We start from the raw sequence: 22,117 nt of genomic DNA, 5'->3' as shown, positions 1-22,117 counted from the left end.
CCGTCAAATGTCAGTCATCATCACTGACCAAGATGTGGACATGCTCAGCTACATCATCAATTTGGAGATAAGTCTGGGAGCATCAGCCCTCTCGGATGAGCTAGCTCTTGAGGGCAAGTAGTACTGATTCAGAACCAAATCAGGAAAAGGCTTGTTCCATAGAGAGGGGTCACCTTTCTCTACCTTTCCCTGTCAGGTGGAAGACTTCAGCTATCCCAGGAAGAGCTGCAAGATCACATTTTCCTTTCGGAGCAACCCCTACTTTGAAAATGAAGCAATCATTAAGATTTACGACATTACCATCACTGGTAAGAGGTGAGTTTCTGGATGGGACAGGCACGGAGGTGTTCAGGATCTTTTCCCACATCTTCCTCTTCTTCCAGGATACTGGGAATTTTACTCCACTCCAGGCCAATGGTTCCACACTTTTGAACACCAGGCCTACAACCGCAGCCACCATAGCACCAACTTTAAGCTTTTTAACTTGTTCTCTGACCACAACTTTGCAGAATCTAATAGGATTGCTGAGGTGAGGCCATCATGGGGAGCATAAGAAATGGCCTTGGAGGGCCTCCCAGCTACTTGGGTAGTGGGAATAGGGTCCATACCCTGGTTCCACCATGCTCTTTCCACTACCAGATCATCTGTGAGGATCTCTGGCTGAATCCCCTGCAATACTACCCAAGGATGGAAGAGGCAAGAAGAGGGAACAGAGAGGCAGACAGGTGAGAATGGGATGCAGTGGGGGTTAAATCTGTGTGCCAGCTGCCTGGAACCCTCGGTTCTCTAGTGAAGGAATTAAGGGTAAGAGAGAAACGGTGAGTAACCCCAGGTCTTCAGGGAGGTATTCCAAGATAGGAACAGTGGAGTAGTGTAATCCAAACAAAGTTGTCACTGGAGAAGCTTAATCCAGCTAGAGAGCATGTCCAGCCAAATACACTTAGATGCAGAGATAATCTTCTCCACTCCTAAGCGTAGTAACATGGGCATCAGCCCCAGCCCCAGCTCCAACATTTTGGTTTTGCTCACCCTAAGATTCTTCAGTAGCCTTCCCTTAAAAGTGTATAAATCCTTAGGGAAGTACTCCCTCCAGTGTCCCATCAGGTATGTTTTTTAATCTTCAGAGTATTCCTGATTTTCATATCCATTTCTTTGTTGTGAACAGCCATACAAATACAGGTCGTATCACATGGACAGTGAGGGCCATTTTGAACTTAAGAGTTAGAATTTAAAGACATCACAAGTAGTAAATGGAATAGGCATTGCGTGATCTAGAGAGTTAAGACCCGCTCTTAAACATCATTTAATAAATTCCATTTTTTATATTTCTTCGTCTGTGTGTGTGCATGTGTGCGTTTTCCAGGGAACTCTGTCCTCTTGACCTGTAGACAATCGAGCAGCAAACTTAACACAAATAGGACAAGACCACTTCAGCTATAGGAGATGAATTGACAACTTCGTTCTTTTGCAAACCTGAGACAGGAAGGAAGGAATAAATGGTGAAAAAACAAAGAATGAGTTTGGATAAAATTGGAATGACACTAGTAAAAGAGAAATAAACACTGCCAAGTGTGTCACTCTGCATGTGTGTTTGTATGCTAGGTGAGAAGTGCCCTCAATGACAGCACAGCTCGTCAGTTTAGGCCAGGGGTTCTTAATGAGGGGTTCTTAATCAGAGCATCCATGAGCTTGAACTTATCTTTATTTTCTCTGACCTGTACCTGAAATTCAGCATTTCCTTCACTTTTGAATATATGCAGTAGATTACAGTAGTGTTCATCTCATGTCACATGACAGGTGTTTCATAAGTTGAAAAATCACTAATAATTGTGCTTACTTTGAAATTACCATAGTTGTTAGACATGACACTTGTTGAGTGTCTTAAAACTCTCTGATGCTACATTTTGAGGAGGCGTCCATGATTTTCACCTGACTGGCCAAGGGGTCCATGGAACACAAAAAGTAAAGAATTCCGTTTTAGTCTTTTTTAAATTGCTGCATAAAAATAGCTTATCTGTGGAAAGCAGAGTCTCTAATGTTGGAGTGACGGGGTATAGCAGCCATGGAATTATAATTTGGGGCATAGTGGTTCCTACCATTTCATGGATTAGGAATGATGAGAGAAGAGAGAGGCCAATTAATTTTGGGTTATCATTTTTACAAGGGGAAGAGCAGACAAAAGCTATAGTGAACAAGCGGCTCACAGGTTGTTAAAACCTTTATGTGCTTAATTGTTGATGTTTCACCTAATATTCTTTCATCTTGAATATTCTTATGAAAATGAACAAAATACAAGATGGAGGAAATCTTAAAACTTCACTTCTAAACAAAATGTTTTCCAAATCTATTAATAACATAGTTCTAAATAGGGCAAATTGTCAAGATCAGTGTTCCTGAACAATAGTTTGGGCAATTCAATGTATTTAAAGATTACCGAGTCAGTCTCTGAAATTTGGATTAATGTGAACACAGGTAGATTTTGTTAATTAGTTATTTCTGAAATATTGTTGCATAACAAACAACTTCAAGAATGTCAGCAGCTTACAACAAAAATACGTTACGTGCTAATGATGCATTTTTATTTATGTGGCTGCATCAATAGGTGATAATAGGTGCATCAATAGTGTGTCAGCATGTATGTGTTAAGTATAGCAAGTTCATTCTCAAAACTGAGTCTGATCTCAAATACCTGGATAAAATGCATACTGCTGAGTGCCACCTGCAGAGATACTGACTCAGTTCAGCTGGCGTGAGGCCCAGCACTTTATTGTTATAATGAGGTGAGTATAATGCAGGTGATTTATGCAGAGCAGACTTTTAGAAACAATGGGATAATTGCTGGAATATGCTCTGGGGCCAGGCTACTGGTGTTTCAGTTCTAGGCTTAGGCAAGTAAACTTGCCTCTCTCTTTATTTTTTTTAATGTTACATTCAAAAAGTGTAAGAGGTCCCCAAAATTCCCGCAACCCCCTCACGCCACTCCTCCCACATCAACAACCTCTTTCATCACCATGGGACAGTCACTGCATTTGGTGAATACATTTTGGAGCACTGCTGCACCACATGGATAATGGTTTACATTATAGTTTACACTCTCCCCCAGTCCACCCAGTGGGCCATGGCAGAACATATAATGTCCAGCATCTGTCCCTGCAGTACCACCCAGGACAACTCCAAGTCCTGATATATCATATATCTTCTTCCCTCTCCCTACCCTCATATATCTTTTTCCCTCTCCCTACCCTCAGCAGCTACCATGGCCTCTCTCTCCACATTAATGCCACAATTTCTTCCTTTACTAATCTCAATATTTCCATAGTAGAATATCAGTAAGTCCACTCTAATCCACACTCTGTTCCTCCATCCTGTGGATCCTGGGATGGTTATATCCACGCCACCTCTGTATCAAGATGAGGGTTAGATTCCACATGGATGCAGACTTGCAACTCCTACACTCTGGATTATTGGACTAAACTTGCCTCTCTTAAACTGAGTCCTCTCATCTCTGAAAAATGAACCATAATAATACCTGCCTTGTGAGGTGGCTGTGAGGATTAAATGAGTTCATGCATTTAAAATGTGTCTACAATGTAAACTTTAATCCGTGCATAGTGGCAATGCTCCAAAGCATGTTCATCAATTGCAATGAATGTACCACACTAATGAAGGACATTGTTTATGTGGGAAAACGTGGCAGGTGTGGGGAGTGGGTCATATGCCAATCCCCTATTTCTTATGTACCATTTATGTGACCTAAGTATCTTTTTAAAAAAAGCAGTTGTAATATGATGGCCTTTTCAGGACATTGGAATTGTCCTTAATGATGTTGTAGTGACAGATACAGGCCATTTTGCCATAACTTATAAAAATGTGTGGCAGAGATTTTAAACTATGATGTAAACTATAAACCACACTTAATAGTGTCCTCCAGTATGTGTTCATCAATTGTAAGAAAAGTACCACGCGAATGAAGGATGTTGTTAATGTGGGAAAGTGTGGGAGGGGTAGCGACTGGGAAATATGGGAATTGTCTGCATTCATTCATTTATGTAACATATATGTAATCTAAGTATCTTTTAAAAGGTATGTCTCAAAAAATGCAGGAAATGTAGATTCCTGAGAGGAGGTGGTAAAGGTGCCATTGATCTTGGTAACTAATGGAAAGGGGATCTATAGGAAAGAAAGAGATTGGCTCATAATTGCCTGGGCTCAGCTGAATTCCTTGTTTTACTCAGGCCTCTCCATTGGGGATAGAAGGTGGAATGGCAAGTATGCAGATGCAAGGTTGTCCCCAGGGTATTCCTAGTGATGACACCAGGTATTTTACCTCTGTTAATAGCTCTCTTGTCTACAGGCAGGCTTAAGTGTTGTGCCAAGCCCAGCAGTAGGTGGTTCATAGGAAAATGTGGGGTCTCTATGCCCTCTGTGAATACACTTCTTGGCCATGAAACCCTCTATTAGAAGTCTCCTACTTATTGTACGGTGCACCACACAGTTGCTATCACAACCAGTGCTTGTGCATCTGGTGGTCCTGTCCTTTCCTATGTCGTCATTTAATAATGCATTAAATTCAAAGAATGGGACGGTCTCCTGCAGAAAGACCCACACCTGGGAAAACTCCCTCAGCAAGGGCAGACACTTCAGCTCTTCCTCCCTGAGAGTGTAATATCCTCCCAGAAGCAACTCTAGTCCATGGGAACAACAAAGGGGAGACCCTGCCCATAACTGTAAATGGATATTCATTGTTTCACCCAGGAACTCCTCCCCATGATCAGGTAAGAGTCCACATGAGCATCTCTATCATCGCCATAACTATATTGACATTGCTGGCTCTATATCGACTCTGTCCCCCCTGCTAATTTTATGGCAGACTTAATGTTGTGTATCACAGCAGCACTGTCAAGGCACAGGATTTGATATCAGAATTCATGGATCTTCCCTGCCCCTCAAGCATTAGATATCACCTCCTCTATGGATTTGACATTCTAGAAGATGCCGTGGCCCCCTTTTTAAGGGGGGAAGCTTAAACTCTAGAAAAGAAGCCTAGATCAGCTTTGGCTGCTGTTCCTATCACTCACCCCACAGATGGGACTGACAGAGGCCTTTCCAGTTCCAGAACTTTAGATTTCAAGGGGCCCTTACAGTTCTTATCATGCTACTGATATGGGCTATGTGTGGGGGCTGTGTGTTTCTTCATGAATATCTGGGCTGTTTGTGTAAACTTGCTAAAACTTAAAATTCCAGCAGAAGCCATGTGTGCATGCAAAGAATAAGAACTGCAGCCCCGCCTATGGCCAATGGTTCTGGTGCTGTACAAAGGACAAAGAGACTAGAGTTCATATGCTTGGTATCTGCCCATCCATTTCCATTATTACAAAAAAGAAAAAGAAAAAAAAATGAAAAGAAATAAAAAGAAAGACCAAAACACCCATGACTTATACTGCCAAGAAATTCCAATTCACATCCCTTGAAGCATAGAGGGGGTTGAGGGATTATTCAAGCAGAACCCACTTGTCTGTTCAGGGACAAGAAGTCTGGGGTTTATACAGGCAACGAGTGCACATCCTAGATAGGGAAGGATGCCTGGAAAAGGATATGAGCTAAACAGGGTCCATATAACCGGAAAGTTGTGGCCATATACATGCAGAAGGATTCCAGCGTTTTTATACTTGGAAAGCCCACGTAGATCTATACTTTAGGGAAAAAGAAAAGGATCACTCACACATGTCAAATATGCAGCTTCTCTAAAAACAGTCTTCTGTTAAATATGTTAATATGCAAACATCATACAACCCAGCAATTGCAGCCTGGAGCTTACGCTGGAGATGTGAAAACCTGTGTTTCCATCAATCTGCACAGGCATACCATAGCAACTTCTTCTTTAAAAGCCAAACACTGGAAAGAACTCCAAGATTCTTGAATGGTGACTGTTTAAAAGTGCCACGGCACCTAATGTCATGGAAGAGTAATCAGCAAGGAAAGGGATTAACATATTGACCCCTTAGTCCCACAGCCGGCAACCTCACTTTGGAAATTCAGTTAAGCAGGTGAGCAGAGCTTAAAGTGGCCATTTGTGCTGCGTCTCCAGGGGCTGAGGATGACTCTGCATAGAACAGTGCCAAGGGACCAGATGAAATGCCCCATGTTACAGATGATGCGTGACTCCATGTTTATTAAATCCTGTGTCGGGCAAAATTATGGAATTTAGATGTTTTCATGTCCCACTGTTAAGGGTAGGACGGGAAGCAGGTGATACGGCTCTTTGCTGCCACGTATGTGCCACGTACCACAGCACTACTGTAACCTACTAATAGTAGGGGAATCTGTGTGTGGGTGTGTAAGGAGGATGGGGCAGGAATTCCCGGAATTTCCAGTGGAAATTTTCTGAAAACGTTTCTAAAAACAGCTTTTATGTCTAAGTCGGGGGTGGGGGTGGGGGGGCTTGAGGTGGTGAAAATGTCCTGTGGTTGTGGTATTGTGCTAGAGTTTTTCTTTTAACCAGATATTACCTGTGGGAGACAGTAACGGGTCCAACGGCTTTGGATTCGCTCACTGGCGCACGTGAATCCACAAGGAGGTGACTATAGAGTTAATTAAACGAAAACAATACATCTGAACTGCTGGCGTTCGCTGAGGCTGCAGTGTACTTCCCATCGCTGCTTGGAAATCCTGGCAGCAGACGGGAACCCAGTCAGCGTTCCCCTTAACAAAGACAGTCCTCCCTCAAGCTCCAGGACAGCAACTCGTGGCTCTGCAGGAGAACCAGGCAACAAGAGAGCAATTCCCCAGAAGAGGAGGCAAGCGCTCCAGGAGCAGCCTGCAACAAGGAAGGCACTGAGACCTAGGAGTGGGCCTCGCCCTTCCCGCGCCGTCTAACCTCGCCCTTACTTCCTCGCCTCAGCGGTCAGACCTCCTACTGCGAGGCAGGCTGGGCGCAAGGCCATCCGCCCTCAGCCTCCGTGGCCTCCCTACGAGCCTGCGACGTCCCGCAGCTGCTGTATAACAAGTTTGGGGTGTAACGGGCGACTCGGTCCAGAGTCAGTGTACAAGCACCCGGTAACGGTGCTCCTGCTGCAGAAGGACTGCCTGCTCTCTCAGGCAGCTGGAGGCCAAGGGCGAGCGGAGCTTTGAGCCGGACAGGCGGCTGGAAGGCTGCAGGCGGGGCCGCTTGCACCACGGGACCCACTACCGCGAGGTCCGCCAGGTCCGCTCTGGCCGCCACCGGGTACGCTTCTTCTTCCTCACCGCGTGTGCGCCCGGTGCGCGGAGAGCGTCCTGGACCACCTGCGACGGGGCGAGCACGCCCCCGACGTGGCCGTCATGAGCGCCTGCCTCTGGGACCTGTCCAGGTACGGCCGGGGGTCCTGGCGGAGCTACAGGGAGACCCTGCGGAGGGTGTTGGGTGGTCTGAGCCGCGTGCTGCCCGCGCCCTGCCTGCTGGTGTGGACACCGCCGAGCCGCTGGCTCAGACTTGTCCGCGGGCTTTCTGCCGCGGGAGCGCTAGCCCGGGGCCGCCCGCCTGCGTCGTGGGAAGGCGTTGTGGAGGCCAACTTCTCCAGCGCCCTTGAGGCCCGCAGACGAGGATTCGAAGTGCTGACTTCCGCTTCCACTTCCCGCAGACCGCGCAGCACCGGCAGCAAGCCGGCGTGCGCTGGGACCAGCGAGCTCACGCCATCTCTCTCAGCTGCTGCTGGGCACCTGGCTGACGCCTGGGGCGTGGACCTCCCGTGCCGCGCGCGTGCGGGCAGGTGGATCCTGGACGGCGCGGCGAGGGGCCGTCGAGAAGGCGCAGCCGGCAGGGAGCCCCTAGACAGCCGACATGGACGCAGTGAACGCGCTGCACCTCCCTTGCCGTCCAATCCCAGGTCTCTGGGCTCCCTGCGGCGCCCGGGCCGCCCAGGCCCCAGGCTAGACCAGGAACCCTCCACCCAGGCAAGGCACCTCTCTAACCTCCCACCTAATCCGCAGGGTCGGCCTGCATCTGGGGTCCTCATCACGCCGCACAGATGAAGCACGCGAATCCAGCTGCATGGCTGGAAGACACACCCCAGCAGGCCAGGTTCCCACAACTTCTGGTCCTCACAGCGACCGCCGAGTTCACGGGGGATCCCCAGGTGATCGCCCGCGTCCCTCGCCCTCCTCATGGAGAGGACGCGGCAGGCTTTCAGAGAGAAGTCCTGGGCGGGGCCAGAGGCAAAGCCTCGGAAGCCTCACTTAGTCCAGTACCCTCCCGAAGTTGACAGGGCGTGCCTGCTGCCTGCCCTTCCCCTCCCCAGACGTTTTCTGAGTATCTGATGTTGTGGCCATTACCAGCCCTGCCACGACGGGGACCTTTTGCCCCTTGTTCTCACAAGTGGGCAGCCTGGCCAATCCTGTTTGCCGGTTGCCGTCCTCTTCCTTGAGAGAGGGTGGGACCTGCCTGGATCCCCACTGCCTTTCTCTTAGGATGCAAAAAATGAAAATAAAAAGCTCTTGCTGAAACACTGTGGCTGGCTTTGGGACGCCTTTCTGGGGCTGCACCCTGGGGCTTTGTCTCTATTTCATGGAAACTGCTTTGCTTTTCCATGGGCTTGACTATCCATTAGGCTTAGGACTAGGTGGGGCTCAGAGCAGTGCTGGGGTACCCACTAAATACGATGTCCAGAATGATTGCTGGGCTGGGGGTGTGGGCAGGAGCTACATAGAACGTGTCGTTCTCTGTGCAAACTAGCAGGAGCTGAACCTCTTGTCCTCGTGGTTTCCTGGGGCTCTCAGAGCATCGCTGACACATCTAGGTATGCAGAAGACATAAGTTTCAGTCTTCAGGTTACAGAGAAGAGAGGAGAGGCTGAGAGGTGAGTAAGTCTTGTTGACGGTCAAATAGCTGACCAGCAGCTCCATCAGGGTGTGTACCGTGGACTAGAAGTCCCTGCCTCCAGGTTACACTCGCCAATTCTAACAACACAGGGGTGTGCCCTGAGGAACACAATACCATGAGCTGAGGGTGGAGACTGGCAAAAACCTAGGCAAGCCAGGTTTTTGATGGGTGACGCCTCTTGCAGATTACTCTAGCTTTTCAGTAATATCTGAACTGTGGAGATGGGAGTACTCCAATTCTGATGCTTTGGGATGGGTGTTCTAGAAAGACAAATGCATTTTATTGGTATACCCATTAATATTCTGCATGTACCTACACAGTTGCATGCCCACTGTGCTAAACAGCCATGCAGATAAGCTGTCAGTATCCTTTTGTTTGCCTCTATGATTTGGCCTTTTATAAGTGTGCAGGCCAGGATGCTAGGAGCATCCATGATACAGGAGCCTGCGATAGAGCATAGCCTCTAAAACTCACATCTAGATACAAGGCAAAAGCAGCCTGTGTCTGTACCACAGGGAGTGCCCAGGTCCACCCAAAGAGGAAATTGCTTAGAATAACAACATAGACTACCTCACTCGGAATCAAGAAATAAAGGTCCAGGGATTATAAAGTTTAGGAAGATTGCATTCATATGCAGGAGAATAGGTTCATAAGGGAGGATCTTACAATGATGAAAGGAACGACGCAAAAATTTGTTTTTAATATTTAAAAATTATATAATTTCTTTATTCGACCTTGTTTTGGGGGAGGTTTTGGATTGCAGAAGGTTGCATCTGTGGCAGGGGAGGGTCACTGCTGGGGGCAGTGGTGGGGGCATGCCCCTATGGAACATGAACGTGTTCAGGTGCTCATGGGTTGTTGTCTTGGTGGATGAGATCCTTTCAATAACTGAAGGAATTCTGGATGCCCACTCTGGGTAGTCTTGCTTCTTTCTCTAATAGAGTGGCAAGAATCTAAAGATATTTTACAACTGATGGTGAAAAAACCTTAATGGAAGCATTTATAAAACTTTTACAAAATATAAAGCCTATTGTTATACATATTATTCATTAGCCAAAAAATTCTTATGTCATTCCTATGGACTTAGCCATTACTTCCATGATTTTTTATCAGAAATGTGAAGCTTAATAACCTGACTTGCCCTATCAAAAACAGTGACATTTTATTGCAATTTTCTGAGCTGTGGACTGAGAATCTAGTTTTTCTGAATAAGAAGACCAAAAATTCACCATGTCACTATCCACTAATTGACCTTTTTTTTGTGACATGCTTCATAATGTTTCTTAATCAATTCAACCACAAATTACTAGGCAAGTTAGAACTAACCTAAAAAAGTACCCAACACAAAATCATAACATGACATTTTTTAGTATAAGTAACATGAACCTGCCTGGTATGCTTCCTATGCTGTTTAAAGTTAAACAAGAACTTTTACCAGAAAAACTACACTCAACTATTGTATTTTGATACTCACCAATACAAATTCAGGAAATGAGATTTTTCTCTTGTTTTACATGCTAGGACTTACATAATGCCCTCAGTTTAACCTCTTGCCTTATAAGCCTTAAGGAATTTACTATATGATTTTACGGAACAAGTTTGCTAACTTACACATTAGGGAATTGTGAATTACATTTTTAGAAAAATGAAACATAATAGAGAACAAAATATAAGTATATCACAGATTTTAAGTGCTGGTCATGACATTGTGATTATACACAATAAATTATTTCAAATGTGATGGAAAACCTCTGGAAAAACAATTATCTTGCAATAAACAGGAAGAAGATTTGTTCTATAAAGTCATAAGTGGCTTCATTCAGTCAGTACCCTAATGACACACCCATTTCTAGTTTACAATTTTCTGTTTCAGGTCATTATATGTAAAAAGGATAAAAGCACACTCTAACCTAAATTACAAAACTAACTCAACATTTTTACATATGTTAAGTAATATAGCTATTACAAGAACTTCATTCACTATAAATGGAAAGAATCTGTTTTCTCCCTGCATATTTCACATTTGATAAACTAATTTTTCAATTGTACAAGATATGTTAGCTCAAAAATCACCTGGTGTTTGACTCCCTGGAACTTCATGAAGAGTTGAACTGTATTCACACACAGTATGGTATGACCCACATGGCTTAAAACATTTCCTGCTGCACCACATGAACAACAGCAAGAAATTTGGTCAACTCATGTAGCTGTATTCTCTAGCTGAAATTAAATAGTAGATTAAAAGTAAAATCATGGCATAAACATCTGTGAGATACAGTGTAGCCATTTCCTCATAAATCTCATGTTCCAATCAGAAAAGCAATTAAATCTATAAATATTTTACTACTGCAGTTTCACAAAGTACTGGACTATTCAATATATTCCCAAGAAAAATTTCTAACAAATACTGTGTAAAAATAATTACTTAAAAAGGAATGTAGTAAATGGATGAAATCGTTTATATTTTATTTTATACTTAACATATAATGAGGGATTTTATATTCATAAGAAAGAAGAAAAAGCCTAATTGCAGAATGTTTTAAAATAATTTAAGACTACAACAACTTTTAGATAAAGCTTTATAAAGTGAAAGAATAATGACTGGGAATGAAAGAGTATGAAACTAGACAATTTCCAGTCCTTAATTCTCTTTGCTCTAGTTCAAGGAAATATTACTGATGAAATTACTTACTTTTTATCATTTGAAAGGTCAATGTTGGTCCCAGACTTTATGGTTTTAAAGGGTTCTATATTCCTCTTCCCAGATATTAAAAAAAAAGAGAGAAAATATTAAATTCATGCCTTTTAATGGAAATCATGATGGACCCCAAAAGTTACATACTTATGTGAAGATGTGGATTCATTATCCAAATAGTCTTTTTGATGAGTTCTTTTCTCATTTTCTTCCTATAGTTCAAGCAAAAATATTCCTGCTTAGAATATTATATCATTTCCTAATTCACATGAATAAATGCTGATTTCTACATGAGTAGTGTTTGTTCAGAAACTAATTTTCTATAGGCTGATTTCATATGAAAATATCTTTAATGGTCACATTAAAGAAAAACTCAAGAAAACTCAAAGCTCAATAACATACTACTTAAACTTTCCCATCAGTCATAAAGTTAATATAAACCTCAGGTAATAGGATAATTTATAAGGGAAGTATGTGCCTATTCTAAATTTACTTTGAAAAAGTTTTCTAAATGACATCAATTTTCTTTACAGTGATAGCAAGTGAAATTTAAGAAGATATGAAAAATGAAAACAGTATGTGAAAAGAAAGAGAAATGTAAAAATAATTAAGGGGAAAAAAGATTATGCTATATGTAATAGCATATTACTTGGGGAGTGGACCTGGCCCAATGGATAGGGCATCTACCTACCACATGGGAGGTCTGCAGTTCAAACCCCGGGCCTCCTTGACCCATGTGGAGCTGGCCCATGTTCCGTGCTCATGTGCACAAGAGTGCTGTGCCACGCAGGGGTGTCCCCCACATAGGGGGGACCCCACGCAAAAGGAGGGTGCCCCACATTGAGCCACCCCATGCAAATAAAGCCCAGCCTACCCAGAAGTGGTGCCACACACACAAAGATCTGATGCACCAACATGACGCACCAAAAGAGACACAGATTACAGTGTTGCTGAGAATGCAAGAGGATGATGGATGTAGGATGACCAAATACCTGAAAATAACTTGTTTCTCTCCCTGTTACTATGATACAAAGAAAAGAATTGTATGTAAATCAGAAGGTAATGAAATGCAACCCTCTCTTTGGGCCAAATTCCACTTTTGGTGGTCAAGAATATCCTGTTGAAGCATTGAAGTATGAAAATCAGCTTCAACCAGTTGGCCGGACCTGCACAGAAACAGCCCCTTGCTGTCCTCACTTCAACTTGCTTAATTAACATAGTAAAATTCCCACCCAGGGGAGGAGTTATCCACCCCTTTCTTGATCATGAATGTATGTGCAAGCATGATTTCCTGAGCATACTAATCACACAATTATATACCAACTATGTGTGTTCATTCATATGTATAAAAACTAATTAATAAAGCAAATGCTAAGTAATAACTTGGATATTTAAGCAAGGGTGAAACTGCAGCACGGGGAGTCAGGTCTGAGTCACTTTGGACTGGCCTTGGCTCCTTACCTCTGCGGATGTAATAAATGTGAGTTTGCCTAGCTCTCATGTTGAAGTTTACTTCATGCCATCTCTGGTTATCCATAAAGGCCTTGCTTTGAGGCCTAACAAGGACACAGAAGAACACACAGCAAATGGACAGGGGAGCAGACAATGGGGAGGTAGGGTGTGGAAGAAATAAATTTAAAAAAAATAAAAAATGTATACTTCCTTAATATCTGTGAAGTTTTTCACATTAAATGTTGATTGCTGCAAAAGATAATAAAATATTTTTTCTCTTTTTTCAGTTCCAAATATTGTAAAACAATTTACCTTAATCTCTGTTAGCTGCTTATTCTTTTCTGACAATACATAATCCTGTAGTTGAAGCACCTCAAAAGTAGAACAATTAACATTTTTTAAAAAAATGGGAACTCTACCACTCACAAAAAATTACATTAACAGCTTTTATTAAGTATCACTCAGAAAAGAACACAATATTTGCTTTAATTATTTCAACCAGATTAAAAAATGTGAACTGAGGGTTGACTTTCAAACATTTTCTAAACATAAACTAGTAGCAGATTAAAAATTTAAAGGTTTTAATCATTTCAGTTATAAAATTTTGATGAAGTTTAAAACAATAAAGATGAGCATTTAAGAAATAACATTTCTGCAACTTTAAATCTGTGATACTATTCAGAAGTTCTGTTTCATAGTTTAATAGAGATCTGAAAAAACAAACTAAAATATATTTAATAGGAAAATCACAATAGATACTTTACTTGCAAAAGATTTCACAAGGTTCGTAATTCTAAACCTATTTACTGTCTATTGAGTCTTTAATAACAATCCTATGGTTATGCTTTTTTGATAATTTTTATTCCCCACAAATTATGAGACATTTCTGTAAAATTTCTACTTTTCCCACTGAGATTCATCTTACGATACTAATGCTTTTGGTGAAGTGTCTTTCAGATTAAAAACAATGGAAACATGCCTGTATGTGTGAGATGCACACATAATTCCTTTCATAATTACAAGTGATATTCAGCAAATATTAAATAGAAATGGGTTATCCATCTAAATAGAAATATTACACAAATGAGGGAGATGCCTTGTTAAGACTAATTTTTATTTCTATATAATCATGTGTATTTAATCAAGTTAAAGTTTGTGAAAGTCTTGTTTAATAAGTTTGCAAATTATAAAATTTATGTATAATTTATATGCATAAAACAAATATATTGCAGCGGTCATGTGCCCTTTTACAACTCCAATAAAAATCTCCATATTGAATACTTACTCTCAAAGACTCCTGAAATGAGGCAGCCTGGTACTGTACATATTCAGCAATTGTAGTATGAGATCTATTACTTTCACAACACCATATTTTCTTTGTTCCAGTAGGGTCCCAGTTTTCATCTACTGGTTGCAGCAACTGTGTCCTTCTACCATATGTTCATTGTTAGCTCCTACCAAAGTTTTGGTGAAGTCCAAGATCTTCATAGATAAATAAGTGTTGTTAGTAACTACAATTAAATTTGTAAATGTATTTCAAAAGTATTAAAAAAATAAAAAAGAAATAACACTTCATGGAGCTCCAGACATTTCCTAAAAGATTTCACTGAATCATGTGATGCTCAAATTTGCAAAACAATCCCTTGAAACCCTGGATCTAACCATAATGCTTCAGTACTCTGAAGAAGTATAGTATTTATAAGTAGGGTCTAATTTCATCTTTTTCCTATGTTCAAAACTTCTATTATCTGATAAAAAGCACTAACTTTGCATAGTTTATACGAAATTAAACATTTTAAATGCCTCTAAAATTTCAGCAATAATTTCACCTTTTTCTATTTATATCATATGCTTAAAATGTTATATATATAAGGGAAGAGGGGTGTGGGGAGACACCATCAAAATAAAAACTGAAAATCCTGGGGGAAAAAAAGTCCTATATGATGATATGCGTGACTCTCTTGTAAGTTCACAATTTTTACTATACAATTATGTTCATGTATGAATGGCATATGTAAATTTAAAAATATTTAATAGAAAAAAGATAATAGAGAAAACATACAAACTTTTTATCACTTTTAAAAGCTTACCTAACTTAAGAGCTCCAGCAAGGTCAGGGATTACTGTAACAGGGTTGTTAGGATTTGTACAAAATTGATGTAATGGAGGAAAGAAAGCATCACATTTATTTTCCAACTGCAAAATTAAATATTTTGTTAGATCTCAGAAAAATGACTCTTTAATTATTAATAGCAACTCCATATTCATTTTCTCATCCATCTGGCATTGTAAAATCTACAATGAATGCTAACAATTGATATTTTATTGGTATAAATTTTAATATTTTATCATTATCTCTTGATTTAAGAGACACTATTTAAGAGACCTTACTTTCATCATTATGATATAATAGACCTAAAAATGTCTCTGGTGAATAAATTCATTTTAAAATTAGATTTATTTTTAAATGGTATTATCCATCTCTCATTATAATATTATGGTTCACAAAGTTATACTTAAAATTTTTAACTGTTTTAAGTATTTTCAGAGAGTTCTTTAAGTAGACTTCCATTATATTTTGAATGAAAACAACCATACACACTCCATGTAAATTAAAATAAAATACATGCCTGTGTTCTAATAAATCTTTTAAAAAAAATACAATTAGGAATTTTGCCTGAGGATTGATGACAGGTATTCTCATCCCTTGAATACTACATATTTACCCCAAAACTTTCAAGATATGTCCATGCATACTCTCTGATTTAAATACATACATATATAATTAGTGTATTCTATTTTCTAAAGATATTAAATTCCAACACTGATTTCATTTATTTCTAAGAAACTGGGGCTCACATAAATACCAGGTGTGAGTAGATTCAATGTGTCCTTTGGCAAGGATGAGTATGGTGTAGACTGTAACCTTGGAGGTGGACATTTATCCAACAAAATGCTGCTGTTAGACAAACTGTTTTTACCAAGATTCCTTTTTTAAAAATTAGAAGAAACAAGGGCTGTATATTTATTTTGAAAACTAAGAGAAAAATAAGAAAGCCTAAATTAAATCCCAGTTTAATTATAGGGCATTTACAAATACACTGTAATTACAGGATATTTGGACTCGTAATTAAGAACATTTGATAATTTTTAAAATAATTTGAGTTCTTACATCATTTAAGAAAAATTAAACAAAATACATTATCTACATTTCATATAAATGAATGACAAAATTACACTCTTTACCCATAATTTTCCAATTTATTCTCTAACCTAAAGAACAAATATGGACCCCAATTTTTCCTTTAATATCTTTTACCCTTTGGTTTTCACCAATAAATATTTAAACAATAACTTGCACCAAAAGTCTAGATATCAATATTACCATTAGTAAAATTTGTCTCTTTGTCAATTTTGCTACCCCTTTTTCATTGTGCTAATGAAAACAAAGGCTTGAAAGTTTTGACTCAAGAATGTTATTACCTTTTTTGTTTTTTCCATTAATTTCATTAGATATTAACTCTCAATGAAATATTTAATTTTCCCCATGAAGTTAGATATAGCTCTGCTACATATATATTTTATTAAATGGTTATTACTATAAAAATTCCTTCCTTCCTTCCTTCCTTCCTTCCTTCCTTCCTTCCTTCCTTCCTTCCTTCCTTCCTTCCTTCCCTCTTTCTTCCTTTCTTTCCTTTCTTTCCTTTCTTTCTTTCGCATTGAGGTGGAGAAAGTGGCCACAGTAGCCGCTGAGGATAGGGAGAGAAAGAAGAGATATGATGTGGGAGGATTTTCAGGACTTGGAGTTGTCCTGGGTGGTTATTACCTTTTTAAAGCCAGCACTCAGCTTCCTTGAGTTGGTTTGATTTATTTTGCTTGTTTTTTGTTTTTCTCAGGAGGCAAGGCAAGGGGAACCCAACGTAGAGCCTCCCATGTGGGAGTTAGGCATTCAACCACTTTAATTATTGAATTTTGTTTTATAAATACAAGAGTGTGAAATTGCTTATTAAACTAAATAAGTTATAACTAACAATTAAGAATATAAGCTAAAGCACTACCCAAATTTCAACATCTCTTCACAATGCATGATGATCATGTAATTTTTAGAGTTAGGTATGATACACATTAAATTTTGAAATTTAAATACATAATGGACCTAAATTATAAACTGCACAGGTGTTTTGTTTTTAACAAACAGAAAAATGCTGCACTGTACCTGATAAAGGAATAATTCAAGTAACTTCATTAAACTAATGGGATTAAAATGCCAATTATAATTTATACAATAAAGAAACTGATTTCACTGCCTATGACACGTGTCACTTTTATATTTTAAACAAAATATGGTTCATTTGTTTGATTACATGAAGCTTGTTTATAGTCAGCAGTTAAGATGCAATATATCATAAAAACTATTTGAAGTGATTTTGAGAATGATCCAGTGTTAAAATTGTACTTGAAAACATGTTTATGCTAACTTACGTGCTACCAAAATTGAAGCTTATTCAACATCCATGATATGAGAAATGAGACTAGAAAGCATAAACAGTATAGTCACTGCAGTTTGTACATTTGTGTGATAGAAAAAAGTGGTTACATAGAAAATTAAATCAATGGAAAGTGCAAATGTCTGTATTATAAAGATGTAGCAAATAGAAGGGAGCCAAATTCAAGTTTTCTATCACTTGAATATTGTGAGAATCTTAGGTGCTGTAATTCATATACTTTCAATTTACAGCACTGACTGCACAAGCAAGATGAAACAAATGAGAGCTAGTTTAAAAAAGACAAACTAGGAATATAGGAACAGAATACTCAGAATAAATAGTGCTATATCTTATCTAGCAGTTTTTTAATATGTCAAATATTTACTACCTATGGCCAAGTCAGAAATTAGGAATTTTTGTGAAAGCCACTAATCTATGGGAAATATCAATCTTTCTCCCTTAAAATATACTATTACCCTAATTCAAAAGGACAGCCCTGTTGACAAGAGAAATAGACTATTTTTTGAACATGTATATGCCTAAAATTGTTGGAGACAAAATAGTGAACCTCACCAGAATTATTCAGTGAGAAAAAAATGAAGGTGAAGAAAAACTCAGGTTTGGAAAAGATTAACAGTTTAACCCATTCTGAAAACTTCTTAATCATTAGTTTATTTGTTATTGGAGAAATTAGTCAATATTTTAAAACTTCTTTTAAAAAGTGCTTTTTAAATATAGCTTTCTTTAAAATTCCAAGTTTATCATTTGGTAGAGAAATGAAAAGTTACTTTACAGATAAAACTCATGTACAATTAATTATATTTCCTCATGAAGTTTCTTAATCAGGGACATTAAATCATAAAGTCTATGTTTCTTTATCACTTCTTTTTACTTTCAGACTTCTGTTTAGTACAGATATTATTGAAAGAATCAATATGGACCTGACATGACAAATACCATTTCTTACTGGTTCTGTCTCAGCCTCAAAATAATTTTTACCCCAATTTTTCATAAACTGTTCCTTCCTTTCTACAATCTTTCCTCTTTCCTTCCCCTTCCTTTTTGGGGTGGGAGGTGGGTATCTTTAGTAAACCGAGAGATACACTTTCTGGAATAATCCATGTAGCCACAGAAATGGCTGAACATGGCTGTTCTCTTCAGAATGACTAACAGACCTCTCATGTTTTCTTTCTGTTTTCCCCTCCTCTGTGCCCATTTTATTACCTCATCAAATGAGACAAAATGTTTTTTCAAATATAAACAAAGTGGAATATTAATAATCAATGAGATTCATATCTACTCGAAACTCCAACAACTTCCAGAAAAGAAAATGAGTAGTAGGGTTTTCCAGGCCTTGCAATTATCTATGAAATATGATTTAAGCTTTGTGACAATCTTCAAAATAAAGTCAATCACACTGAAACTTATAATCCTAGAAATCAGAAGAGGGAAATGGCATTACACAAAGACATATCTCAGATTACCCAAATGCTTGTCACATCACATACATTGATAAGGTATAACCAGAAGACTGAAGCATAACCAAGAACCTTATTAAGCTGTTATTTTAAATAAGTAAATATAGCAACCTTTGGTGAACTTTGCATTTCTTAAGTGATTCAAATTATAAATGAGATTTTTTAATGGGACCATTAGTCAACAATTTCACTTTGTGAGGAACATACCCACGTTAACCTGCAGGCTTTCAGTACTTCTGCTGAACTGGAATATATGGACACAGACACTGATGGTATGATCTGAGAACTAGGTTTGTAGCTAATTTGAGGGAAATCTGTTTCTTTGTGGCTCTGTGAGTCCTCTACCCCTTCTCCATTGGTTCTATGTAGCTCACAGTGAGGACTATTAAGGCTGGGAACACTTTGTGTGGTCATCTGCTCAGTTGACTTAGGAGACGGAGTTGCTGTGGAAATGGCTGAAGATGGTGAAGAGGTAACAGAATCGCCAGTTTTTGTACAAATAGCTGGGAAGATGTTATTTGTCACAGGGTCTGGTATCTACATTGTCACTGGCCTTTCCAATCATCAAGGTGGAAAGCCGAGAATCATCTGAAATTAGTAAATTTGGTGACATGGAATCTCCATGGTTAGGACTGAAAGAACCATCTGGTATCAGCTGATGAACATGATTAGGATGTTCCTTGACACTGGCACAGCCATCGGATGACCCTTCACTGTGCCTGCTCTTATCAGGCACTAAGGATGTATTTCTTGACGGCTTGCTGCTCTCTTTGGTAAGAGTAATGACTTGTTGTCCACCTGAGGTAGCCGTGTGAGAGGTGAAAGGACTGAGAGCAGATCCCTCTGTTAATGAATTACTAGGCAGGGTGGAATGTCCCTTCTGATTTTGAATACTAGTGCTAGCTGATTGGAGATTCTGGGGAGGTCCAGTGAAACAGAGATTGTTCACCATTAGGGTCTGCCAAATGTGAACTCTGATCTCTCTGAAGCTCCTAGAAAGAAACAGAAAGCAAAAATAGGTTTAAAATTTAAATTTTCAACTTTGATTTAAATATTTGAATATTAAAAATCATAACTGAAAAATGAAAAGAAGAAACACATTCCTATGGTCATTATCATTTAAAGCCAAGGACACAAATCAAAATGAACCAAATCACTGGTCCAAGATATATACATTTAATAAAGGTAAACTATATATTCATTAGTCTTTAAAAATCATCAAGGGGAACAGGTGAAGCTCAATGTTTGAAATGCCTGCTTTTCTCTAATAAGGTTCTGGGTTCAATCCCCAGCACCAACTTAAAAAGGAAAATCACCATTAAAACTGTTAAGACAATAGTAATCCTTAATCAAAGGCAAAATTACTAACTCTATGAATATATTTCAAGAAACAGATTCCACAGATTCCACTCATATGTCTAAAGACATTTGAAATATAGCATCTCTCCACTAAGGATTTATAAAGAGATATAGAGGTAAGTTTCCCCAAATTCAGCTAATTAGAGAATATGATCATACTGGAAAAGTATTTTGAGGGAGAAGTTACCATAGTACTGAATTTAGAGGAAAGTTATTTCATGGGATGAATTACACAATGAAATAAGATGAATAATTCTGCTTAGATTATAGCCTTAGAGTCACAAACTGCTCTGAGAAGACTTTCTTTTATTTTACTGAAAAAGAAAACGTATTTCTCAGCAATAATAATTAAGAAATACGGGGATAGGCAAACAATAATTTAATAGTTTCCACATGATTCTAATAACAACATATCGAAAATAAATACTGTTGAAAGATTATTTAAACATTAATATATTTTTAAGCTTTCTAGAATATTGGCATACTATATTTAACTTAGATGTTAGAGTTCAGCTATTTTTAAAAATTTGAAACAATTCAGTTAATATCCTAGAATAATTTGCTCCAACAACAGTTATTCAGTTAATATTGAGGGATATAGTTATTTTGTACTTTATATCTACAGAAGTTGTAGGTTTATGGAAAAATCATGCATAACATAAAGTTTCCATATACACCCCATTATTAACACTTTGCCTTGGAAATGTTAAAATATTATGTTCAGAATATGAAAGAGAAATTTTAAACCCTAGAGACATTTTAGAATTGTTCTTTTTAAGCTGGTGATTGCTTCAAAGGCAAGGATAAAGTCATTTTACTTACACATGAAAATAAATTTGTCAAAGTATAAAATAATAAAAATTTATTTTATAAGCTATTTTAACTTTTGAAGTCAGCCAGGATGCCTTTGAAATACAATTCTATAATTTAAAAAAACATCTCTGAATACAATGTTTCTAAGTAAAAATATTACTTATGATTAATTTGTTTACTTAAAAATCAGGTATTTTAAAAGAATGAGTAAGAACGCAAAAGGATGCAATTTGGTTTTTAATTAGTGAATAAGAAAGTAAAGAAATAATTACAGAAATAATTTAACAGTAATTCTTCAGTTGAATAAACTGTTTCCATAAAATAAAAATACCAAATACTGTACTCAAATCACATTCAAAATACCACAAAAAAGGGACGTGGGCAGAAAAATTAAAAACCCACTCTTTATCATCATTGTCAAACACTGACATCATCAAAATTACAATTCAGAGGTTATCATTTAGCAAGTAAGGAGACAAGTGAAAAAGTAACACTGCTGTTATTTCTTTAGCAAAAAAATATTTTAAGGTAGAAAGAGTCCAAAGAAAATTTAAAGCAAAGGAAGACTTGAAAACTGCCTGCAACTTCAAATACATTCCCCAATCTATACAAAGCTCCATAAGCAGATGACAGTACACTAATGGCACAACCACTTGCTCTCATAATTAGCTGACCACCTATGCACAAACTATGCACAAATGTAAGAAACTCAGGGACCTATTTCTAAAAAATAAAATAAAAGGCTAAAACCAAAGAATAGAGATAAAAATTGGTGCATTGTGTAAGGGAGATTTCACAAACACATTTTTGCAAGTTATACAAGTTACTAAAAAAAAGGAATGGAAGGAATAAATTTCAGAAAAATAAAACCAAAAACACACACAAAGAAAAACACACAAATTGAAAAAACAATTTTAAAGACCCAGGATTACAATACAATATTACATACAATAAGCAAAAAAAAGACTACCATTTA

The 22,117-nt window shown here is 38.6% G+C and overlaps 1 long non-coding RNA gene and 1 pseudogene across 1 annotated transcript; one reads left to right on the top strand and one right to left on the bottom strand.

The window, feature by feature from the left end:
• Positions 1 to 413: 413 nt before the first annotated feature.
• Positions 414 to 1,479, top strand: LOC139438349 (uncharacterized). The gene is made up of 3 exons (XR_011648039.1): positions 414 to 529; positions 640 to 725; positions 1,364 to 1,479. It is a non-coding gene; the product is annotated as an uncharacterized lncRNA (long non-coding RNA).
• A 9,440-nt stretch (positions 1,480 to 10,919) lies between these two features.
• The window catches only part of LOC139438277 (lysine-specific demethylase 6A-like), a 58,976-nt pseudogene continuing 47,778 nt past the window's right edge, over positions 10,920 to 22,117 (bottom strand).

This window comes from Dasypus novemcinctus, chromosome Y (genome assembly GCF_030445035.2).
Source record: "Dasypus novemcinctus isolate mDasNov1 chromosome Y, mDasNov1.1.hap2, whole genome shotgun sequence".
Classification (NCBI taxonomy): domain Eukaryota; kingdom Metazoa; phylum Chordata; class Mammalia; order Cingulata; family Dasypodidae; genus Dasypus; species Dasypus novemcinctus.
The sequence above is the reverse complement of the archived record's forward strand: the minus strand, read 5'-3'. Positions and strand labels throughout refer to the sequence as shown.